The sequence below is a fragment of the Acinonyx jubatus genome, chromosome C1, assembly GCF_027475565.1.
Source record: "Acinonyx jubatus isolate Ajub_Pintada_27869175 chromosome C1, VMU_Ajub_asm_v1.0, whole genome shotgun sequence".
Lineage (NCBI taxonomy): Eukaryota > Metazoa > Chordata > Mammalia > Carnivora > Felidae > Acinonyx > Acinonyx jubatus.
In genome coordinates, this window is record NC_069381.1 from 52,347,589 (window position 1) to 52,357,527 (window position 9,939).

Below are 9,939 nucleotides of genomic sequence, written 5' to 3' on the forward strand. Positions count from 1 at the left end.
CTTTCCAAATACATGATAGTAGTGCTTCAGACCTAAGCAATCTTCTCTCAAAGTATATACCATTGTTATCCAGTATTTGCTTTTATATATATATTTTTTTATTTGGCAAACTAGATATTACTTTATGTAGTCAGTATTTGTTTAGATTTACCTACAGATTTACAGAAATCTTTGCTGGTCATTTCTTTCTGCATCTGAGACTTTCCATTTGGTGTTACTTCCACCCAAAGCTCATCCTTGACAATTATCCTTCATAAGAATCTATTGATAAACTCTGTTATCTTGTTTTCTTTTAGCCTGGATATGTTAATCTTTCCCTCCCCCTCTTGAAAGATTATTTCACCACACGTTCCATTGTAGGTGGACAATTATTTTCACTCAGTGCTTTTAGAATATCATTCATTGTCTTCTGGTTTTCATTATTGTCGTTGGAAAGTCACTCATTTGGGCTTTGTGCAATGTCTTTGTAGAAAGTCTTGACTCTAGTTGCTTTTCAGGTCTTCTCTTTATCTTTGATATTTTGTAGTTTCACTATGAGCTATATCTAGATGATAATTTCTTTCTCCTTATCTTTGCCTGAAACTTTTTGGACTTCCCAAATCTGAGCATTACGTGTGTGTATGTGTGTGTGTGTGTGTGTGTGTGTGTGTGTGTGTGTGTTAATTTCTGGAAACTTTTGGCTATTTTCTCCTGAACTATTCCTTCTTTTGCAGTCTCTTTATTATTTCCTACTGAGATTCCAAGTAAAAATATGTTAGAACATGCCTGTTTTCAGTGTCTCTTAATCTGTCTTTTCCCTTAATTTTATGCTAAAAGAGTGTATCCTTTATAACCTTTGGTAGCATTAAAAAAAATCTACCTCTAGATAAATATAATTAGAAGTACAAGCTCCAGAAAGGGAGTTGGGGGGCACCTGGGTGGTTCAGTCAGTTAAGCCTCCGATTCTTGATCTCGGCTTGGGTCATGATCTCATGGCTGTGGGATTAAGCCCCGCGTCAGGCTCCATGCTAACAGCAAGGAGCTTGCTTGGGATTCTCTTTGTCCCTCTCTCTCTGCCCCTTTCCTGCTTACCCACATGTGCACATGCTCTCTACACAAACAAACAAACATTTAAAAAATAAAAACTAAAAAAGAAAGGGAGTTGGAAGTAACCAAACATTGTTCTGTCATAGTGCAAAAGCTGAATCTTCAGGGGCACCTCAGTGGCTCAGTCGGTTAAGTGGCCAACTCTTGATTTTGGCTCAGGTCATGGTCTCACATTTCATGAGTTCAAGCCCCACATCAGGCCCTGTGCTCACAGCACAGACCTTGCTTCAGATCCTCTGTCTACCTCTTTCTGCCTCTCTCTCTCTCTCTCTCTCTTTCAGAAGTAAATAAATGTTAAAAAAAAATTTTTTTTTAACTGAATCTTCAGTTAGACCTAAGCAATCTCATTAGCTGTCTTGCTCCAAGGGCTCCCTTAGCCCATCTCTGGAAAAGGTACACTCATCCCCAGTTAATAAGGCCTTAAAAACTACTGGTTCCATATCCAACTCTGTCACAGCAATCACAACACCACACTAGTTGTATGCAACACAAAGTTGACCAGACACCGAAAGTATGATCTCCATTTTTTTTAAAGTAAGTTCTACATCCATTGTAGGGCTTGAAATCATGACACCAATATCAAGAGTTTCAAGGGTCGTGTTTTCTACCAGCTGGGCCAGCCAGGCACCCCTGGTCTCGTCTATTTTTATATGTTGAGTTTGATGGATTTGTAGTAAGAAATGCTGTCCACCTTTGCATGAGCAGCTACCACATTGCCTCATTACTTCTAATGACTAGACTTGCAGAATAATGTGCTCATCCTTAAAGTACCCAGTGCCTTCTTCCTGGTTTATCATGACTGCTCGTGCCATTCCTTTTTTCAAAACAGAAGTAAATGTAATTAAATGATTGTCCCAGCCATCTCTCGCCAGACCAAGTGATAACAACTCACAGCACACACATACCATTTCAAATCCTTTTTGGAAATAGATATTTAAAATAAATAAATAACAAGGGCTTTCTCTGAATAGTATTGTATCCACACCTAGTGTTAATTTATTTATACTATGAAAGTAAGTGTTTCCTGTGATCTCCATGTAGTTGGATCAAGGTGGGTTTTTGTCTTTACACTGAGCGCAAAGGATGAATATAACAAATGTTCTAGAAAAGCATTTCTCAAAGTATGTTGCTCAGAACAAGGATACCTCAGAAAATTAAGTGCCATATAAAAGTGTTCCACAGTCAAGCAAGTTTGAGAAATGTTGCATTAAACGTGGTTAACAAAGTTAAATAGGCTTCTTTACTGCAAGACTTTTCAGATATACTAATTGCACATTGCAATCATAAAGAAGATTATGTGTAGCATTTTCAAATGTATTTGACCACAGAGTAGGTTGAGCCTTTGACAAGAGGCATTCCATGTTTGTATTTGAGCTTCTTATAAGATGTATTCCACGAAAAACACTTGAAAACCTTGTTGGAGGGTAGCCATTGCCTTATTGCTTGACTTTCTTCCTCCTGAGGAAGCAAAAAACAGCAATCCCATGAGAAACCTCTCTGTTGGAGCCATCTGGTGTTGATTTTTCATCTGTCAACTGAAATAACTCTGTCGCAGCCATCTGAAAGAGATGTTCGTTGTCACAAAGTATTTTGTCTGACCACTCTGAGCAAGCACAGACGTCCCTGTTTCCCCATTTGGTTTCCCAAGACAACTCCAACCCAGCCCTGTTCCTGGAATCTTCTCCTCATGTCTTCACTCACCCAATTTGGCTTTCACCCTTCATGACTTGCTATCTCCACTGGGCTCTGTGCCTTGGCCTTTTGGTTGGTGTTGATATTTCCAAGAACCCATTCTCTTTCTGGCTATAAGACCTGGCTCCTGCACTGTGTTTTAGAATTCCACTTCCTGCACCAAATAGTATGTTCCCATTCCTGTCCACCTAATCTTAGCCACTGGTGACCGCTTGCTTCTCTCTCCTTACACATCCTTTCCAACTTCCCTGTCGATGCTTATTCTAGCCATGTCCTTGACCTTCACCTGTGGCATGGACCACAGCCATGATGTAACTCTGACTACTGATGCTTTCCAGGACCACAAAATATTGGAAGGACTTTTCTTGCCACATAAAATATAAACCCAGCTACCAGAGTGCACCTTGAATGCTAAGGCTCAATGTTAGTGCTTGGATCCTTTTTGAGTTCCCCATGGTTTGCAAGTTATACTGCATTAGTCAGTGGGTAACTTAGAGTCATTTTGCACCAATAAGTAATGGCATTATGAAACTTGTTTCTTCTCTGTTTTTAATACCTTTTATTCCGTTTTACAACACTCCTTAAATCTTCCTTATTCACATGTTATTAGGAGTCATGACAGTTCTTTGCTTGTAAACTAGAGATTATGATTGGCCTGTCATTTTGTTTGATCTTCTTTTGTTTTTAGTTATTTTTTCTGTTTAAGTGCCCAAAGCCCTACAGGCAAAAATGCCTTCAAATTAAAATGTATTGTTAATATTCCAGACCACACATGCTTGGTTCTTCATGTGGCTTTGAGTTTTGCTGCTGAGATGATTGTGCATGATATTCTCATGGTGAGAAAATGTGACCCATTCAGCCTATTTTTGCAGAATTCCTTTGTTCCCTCAGGCAAACTTGGCATGATTTTGTTTAAGGTTCAGTTGGGATAATCCATATTCTTTCCCCAAGGTCACTTTTCAAATTCCTTGTCAGGCAGTTTAATGAAAGGTAAGTACCTGGCTTCAGAGCAGCTAAATAGCGTGAGTTTCTTGAGGTGTGTGTGTGTGTGTGTGTGTGTGTGTGTGTGTGTGTGTGTGTATGTGTGTGGGAGAGAGAGAGAGAGAGAGACAGAAAGACAGAGAGACAGAGAGAAAGCCAGTGCAGTAGGGAGATAACAATGACATCATGAAACAAGAACATATAAATATCATATAAAATTGACAGTTATCAATTGAGAGACAGACACTACCACAAACAGGCTTCAAAAAGATACCTCAGTGCTTATATTCATTAACCAAGATGAGTACACTTACAAAGGATTTAGAGGACACTGTAAATCATATTTTTAAGGAATATGACTTCCCATGCTGAAGTAAACCAGGTTTCAGAGCCACCCTCAGAGACAGCTGTTGTTTGCCCAAGCCTATCTGTGTCTGTTCTGTAGAATCATTTCATCCTCCACAACAACACTGACCAAGCCTGGACTATGCTTGTTCCAGGCTGCTCTGTTATGGCTTGGCTTGCCTACACTCTCTCTCTGGACATATCTACACATTCTCACTTCTGAGTCAAGAGTACTTGGCAGTTTTTCCCTTCAGGGATTGGTTCTTCTTCCTATCCTCCTAGCCAAAGCTTACTCCTCTCTCATGTCAAATTCCTACCAATTCAATTCTAAACTCCAAAAGGGTATAGGCCATGTCTCTTTTATTTCCAATCATTTACCCAGTGCCTGGCACATAATAAATTCTCAAAAAGTATTTGTTGAGTGAACAGCAAATGAATGAGTGTGTTTTAAACATGGCCTACAGAGGGGCGCTTGGATGGCTCAGTTGGTTAAGTGTCTGACTTCAGCTCAGGTCATGATCCCATGGGTTGTGAGTACAAGCCCCACATGGGGCTCTGTGCTGACAGCTCAGAGCCTGGGGGCTGCTTCGGATTCTGTGTCTCCCTCTCTCTCTGCTCCTCCCCCACTCATGCTCTGTCTCTCTCGGTCTCTCAAAAATGAATAAACGTTAAAAAAAAATTTAAACATGGCTTACAGAATCAGAAAATCCTTGGGGTACTAAACAAAAGATCAGGTTTAGCCCTGCTCAAAGTATCCAGTCCTGCAGGAGGCAGTTCTAATTATTTAGCTCTTCATTACCTTCATATACATTAAGCTCCAACTCTGTACCAGTGCTCCACTAAGTTTTACAGGGGATACAAAGTTAAATCATCTTTGAACCCTATTCCCCAAAAACCTATAGTTTAGTAGAAGAAGTTTGATACACACATCAATAACAGGAACACAAGATTGAAAGTGACAAAGGTCAAGAGAGAAAAACTGATAGATGAGAAGAGGAAAGAGATTAATTATATAAGAGGATGTTAAAGTGAGACTTGCTGTCTCACTTTGAGAACAATCCAATAGGAGCCCAGTTCCCAACTGTATCTCCACTGCCCTAGAGCAAGATTCTAAGAGATCCACCTAGAGAGCAGAGAAGAGACGATGTCCCAAAGGCCAGATAGGAGGGGATTTCTTTGGACAGAATAGTCAGTGTGCTATGAATTGCCCGCCCACTGACTCTGTAGATAGAAGAAAAGGAGTTGCTTTCCTTCAGCTCAAGCCAGGTGATGGAGTTCTCAGGGCACCCCGGAAGTTTGGGGGACATGAAGACCTGCACATTAACCCAATCCAGTCATCTAAAGGTGAGCGACTAGCCCACAGCAGAGTAGAGAAGGAGGAATGTATTGGCAACAAGCTGCAGTTCCAGAAACAGCAGGGCAAACATTTGTGTTTCCCAGGAAGGAAAGATGTATATCCCATGAGAAGGAGCTCATCTGAAATCTTCTCAAAATGGATCATGCTCAAGGAGACTACCCAGCAAGGAGAAAGGACCCAACTGAGAGGGTCTGTGTAGGGTGTGTTTGGAAGCCCAGGCCTGGGAGCAGCTCATAGAGCAGCTGCTGGAGGACAAGCATCGTGTAAATGGGAGCGGGGGGTGGGGGAGACTGCCATCTGAGGTCTCAGTGGGATGCTCTCCAGAAAACCCACAAAAGCACTTCATGAGAGCCAGCATCCGGGGGAGCAAAGTATACTGCAGCTGCTCCGGCCATATAAAACAGTGCCATTTCCCCTAATCCCCTGTGCCTTGGCCTGAATCTAAGGGCTTAGACAAGCCAGCAGCCAGTGAGCAGAAGGGGTAGCTGGGAACTGATGAAAAAGCTGAGCAGGAACATCGCCGCCTCCTCTGTGGGCTTCCCCGCCTAGGTCAGGCCCCCACTGGGAGAAAAGAGAAGCTTTATATTGGACAGGAGTTTGAAGTTATGATGGTTACCCTGGACCAGGCTTAAGTTATGTGATTATTAGGCTAGAGTGGACTTTTTAATGCCAAAACAAAGGGACTATTTATTATCTAAGCGTGACTGGAAAAGCCATGGGACCTGCACAGTATTTTATCCAGGAAGGGTTTAAACTAAGGAATAGGAGGAGAGAAAGAAAATTGTTGCTGTCTGAGTATATCTTTCTAGTGATGGTTCGTTCAATAAAACCAGTTATAATTCTAGCTGAGGGCATCTGTGAAGGGAAGAAAAGAAAAGGGATGAGAAAGATTACTTTTTAATTTTATGTTAAAATGTAATACACATACAGAAAGTACATTTATCCCAAGTATACAGTTGACAGATTTTCACAAACTGAACACATGCATGCAACCAGCATTCAGATCAAACTATAACCACCACCCCCTCCCCCTGAAAACTCTTTGGGCTCCCACTCAGTCACTACTTCTCCCTCAGGAAACTACTATCCTGACTTCTGATAGCGTAGATGAATTTTGGCTTTTTGTATTTTATATAAATAGAATCCTACACTATGTATTCTTTTGTGTCTTTTTTTGCTCAACATTTTCTTTACTAGATTCATTCTTGTCATAGATCTTTCCTTTTGGTTTTTTTTTATATTTTTTTAATGTTTGTTCACTTTTTGAGAGACAGAGCGTGAGCAGGGCAGGAGCAGAGAGAGAGGGAGACTCAGAATCTGAAGCAGGCTCCAGGCTCTGAGCTGTCAGCACAGAGCTGGATGCGGGGCTTGAACTCACAAACTGTGAGATCATGACCTGAGCTGAAGTCAGACACTTAACCGACTGAGCCACCCAGGTACCCCTTCTCTCTCTCTCTCTTTTTTTTTTAATTTGAGAGAGAGAGAGAGCTCATGCAAGTGGGAAAGAAGGGAAAAGGGAGAATTTTCAAGAATTCCTTAGAAATCCTGAACCCTTTGTATTTCCACATAAAATTAAAATCATCTTCATAATTTTATATGTCAATTATACCTCAATAAATCTGAAATTAAAACAAATAAGTAAAATAGTTCATAATTTCTGCAAAAAAACAAACAAACCTGGAATTTTGATTGGATGAGTTTTGAATTTATATATTACCTTTTGGGGAAATTTATATCTTTAAAATATTTAATTTTCTAATTCATAACCATGATATATATCTCTTTATTTAGTTCTTTATTTTCAGTAATGTTTTCTAGCTTTCAGTATAGAGCTCTGGCAAAATTTTTGCTATAATATATTCTTATGTAGTTTGTGTTTTTATGCTTTATAAATGATATTTTTTTAACCTTCATTTTCTCTTTCATTAGTAGATAAAAATATAGTTTATTGTATATTTCCTTTGTGAAGAATAATTTTTTGAAGAACTTTTATGTGCTAGGTACTCAATATGATATTTTCACTTATATTATCTCTTTTAACATTTACCACAATCTTGCAGGTATATTTCATCATCATTTGTTAGAGAACACTGAGGTTCAGAATAAGTAAGATATGTTCCTAATGTCACACAAAAAGTATTTGAGTTGGTTTTGAAGAATAGATTGTTTTTCATATTTCAAGGCAAGTAATGGAAAAGGCCATCTAGGCATAGAAACTGTCATTAACAAGGCAAAAAAGGCAGGGAAGGGCAGGAAAGGGAAGAAGAAATTCCTTCTGATTAGCATCTACATGTTATGATACATTCAAAAATAAAGTCAAAAAGGTAAATCAAGGGGCACCTGAGTGGCTCAGTGGGTTAAGCTTCCAACTTCGGCTCAGGTCATGATCTCACAGTTCGTGGGTTCAAGCCCCATGTTGGCCTCTGTGCTGACAGCTCAGAGCCTGGAGCCTGCTTTGGATTCTGCATCTCCCTCTCTCTCTGCCCCTCCCCTGCTTGTGCTCTGTCTCTCTCTCAAAAATAAACATTACAAAAATTCAAAAAAAAAAAAAAAGGTAAATCGAGGACCAGACTATAGAATTTCCTAAGTAAATATGAGAATTTTTTTCCCTTGCTCTTTAGCCTCCAGCCATGTGGGATTCAGCAAATCTGGAACAGAAAATTGGTATTGAGACTCATCAAGTCTACACTTCTGTCTCTGTAGCCGTGTGAAGGCCCCAAAACCTCAGCTGTTTCTCTGACTCCAGCAGCCACTTCACTCTGGGCAAAGTCTGGCTTGTCACCCTCTTGCTTGCCAAAAATCTGGCCAAAACTCCTAAAGAGAAAGCATCTGCAGACCCTCCCCTCAGATCCCATGGTTTTCTGTCTTTGGAATCTTAATCCTTCTAATCTTCATTGCTCCTACAGTTCTCCAGAGTTTGACATTGATGGCTTTTGTATTTTAGCTGGCTTTTCTCATCGTCCTTGACAGGAGATTCGACCCACCCTGTATTTCTCCATTCTAACCAGGAGTGCAAGTCAAACTTTGCTTTTTATGTTTCTACTGAGAGGGTTTTTTTCGATAATTACTCTTATAGAGATATAATTTATATACAATAAATACAAAAATCTTAAGTATAGAGTGAGATTTGTTTTGTTGCTATTTTGCTTCCAACTTTATTCATCTCTTTTTATTCTCTCGGTAGTCTCTTCCAGAGTTAACTACTTCCGTTTGTAGGGGATGAAATGTGTAAGGAATCCACTCCAAATGTTGGCACAGCTACCAGCATGGTCTTTCCCTTTACTTGAACTCAGAATTAAGATTTTTTTGGTTCTCGTTTTTTAGGTTCCAGTCCCAGAAGTAGCTCTCACTGTAGAAGTTATCTGCTGGCAGCCTTATGCTTTCTCGCAGTAGTCTACAACCAGGCACTAGCTTCTCCAGCACACTACACAGGATGGACTTAAATATGTATTAAGCTAAGAGGCATTCTCTCAAATGAGTTTAAATGCATTTTATTTTTAGACAACCTACATGACATTGTTTTTTTTCTTGAAAGCAATGCCTCTGCTCCAAATAAGTCAAGGTCAAAAATAACTGAAGGGTTCAAGATGGCATCAGTCCCCTTTGCCTAAGTTGCAAGGTGTTGTGAGGATGAAGGGTAGCGGCTGGTTATGACAACAAAGTCACAGCCAAATTTGTTAACTGTTTTCCATTTCTAAACCATCCTTAAAGAAAATCTTAAGTAGGGTCACACCATCCTCATGGTAGTCCAGCCTAGCAGCCATGCCATCTGGAGTCACGTTTTGACCAATGAAGAACCAGTATTTTTTTTTTTTGAAATTAGCAAAGGTGTGCTTAATGTGTTCCATAGCCCCTGTCATAAAAGGTTTTACTCTTTCCGGCCTTTGTTCTTCAAGTTTGCCTTTGATTGATTTCATGTAGTCTTTGAGGTACTTCTTATAGGCTTCTTTTGTGAAGCTGGTTTCCTGCAAGTAGTGGTTCATGACGACATGGACACCAGTGACTACTGTGTTTTCAGTAGAGTTTTTAGCGCCATCATTTCCACCAATGAGCAAGTCATCAATGTTACCCTCTGTCCTACTCACCCTTTTCCCTCCACCTGTAGGCACAGCCCATGGCCCATCTTCCGGATCTTATAGATATTGTAGAACATCTCATCATGGCTGATGAGGTCTGGTTATGTGATCATGACTGTGGCTGAAGAGAGATGATGGAGGCACTAGCTCAGCAGGAGCTGGGAGCTCTGAAGGAGTGTGGTTCTCCCAGAGCAGCCCTTGGGGAGAAGAGGGAGCAGGCAGAAAAGAGAGTGACAAAAGTTTTGATGAATGTTTACATCCACATAACCAGCACCTTAATCATGATATAGACTATTTCCATCACATCTGAACATTCTTCCTGAACCTTTCTCTGTAAACCTATAGAAGGAACCATTGTTCTGATTTCTATCATAATAGCTTAATTTTGCTTATCTTGACTTT

General features: G+C 40.2%; 1 pseudogene; it reads right to left on the bottom strand.

Annotated features, from left to right (window-relative positions):
• Positions 1-9,138: 9,138 nt before the first annotated feature.
• On the bottom strand, positions 9,139-9,650 carry LOC106983741 (translationally-controlled tumor protein-like; annotated as a pseudogene).
• Between the last annotated feature and the right edge of the window lie 289 nt (positions 9,651-9,939).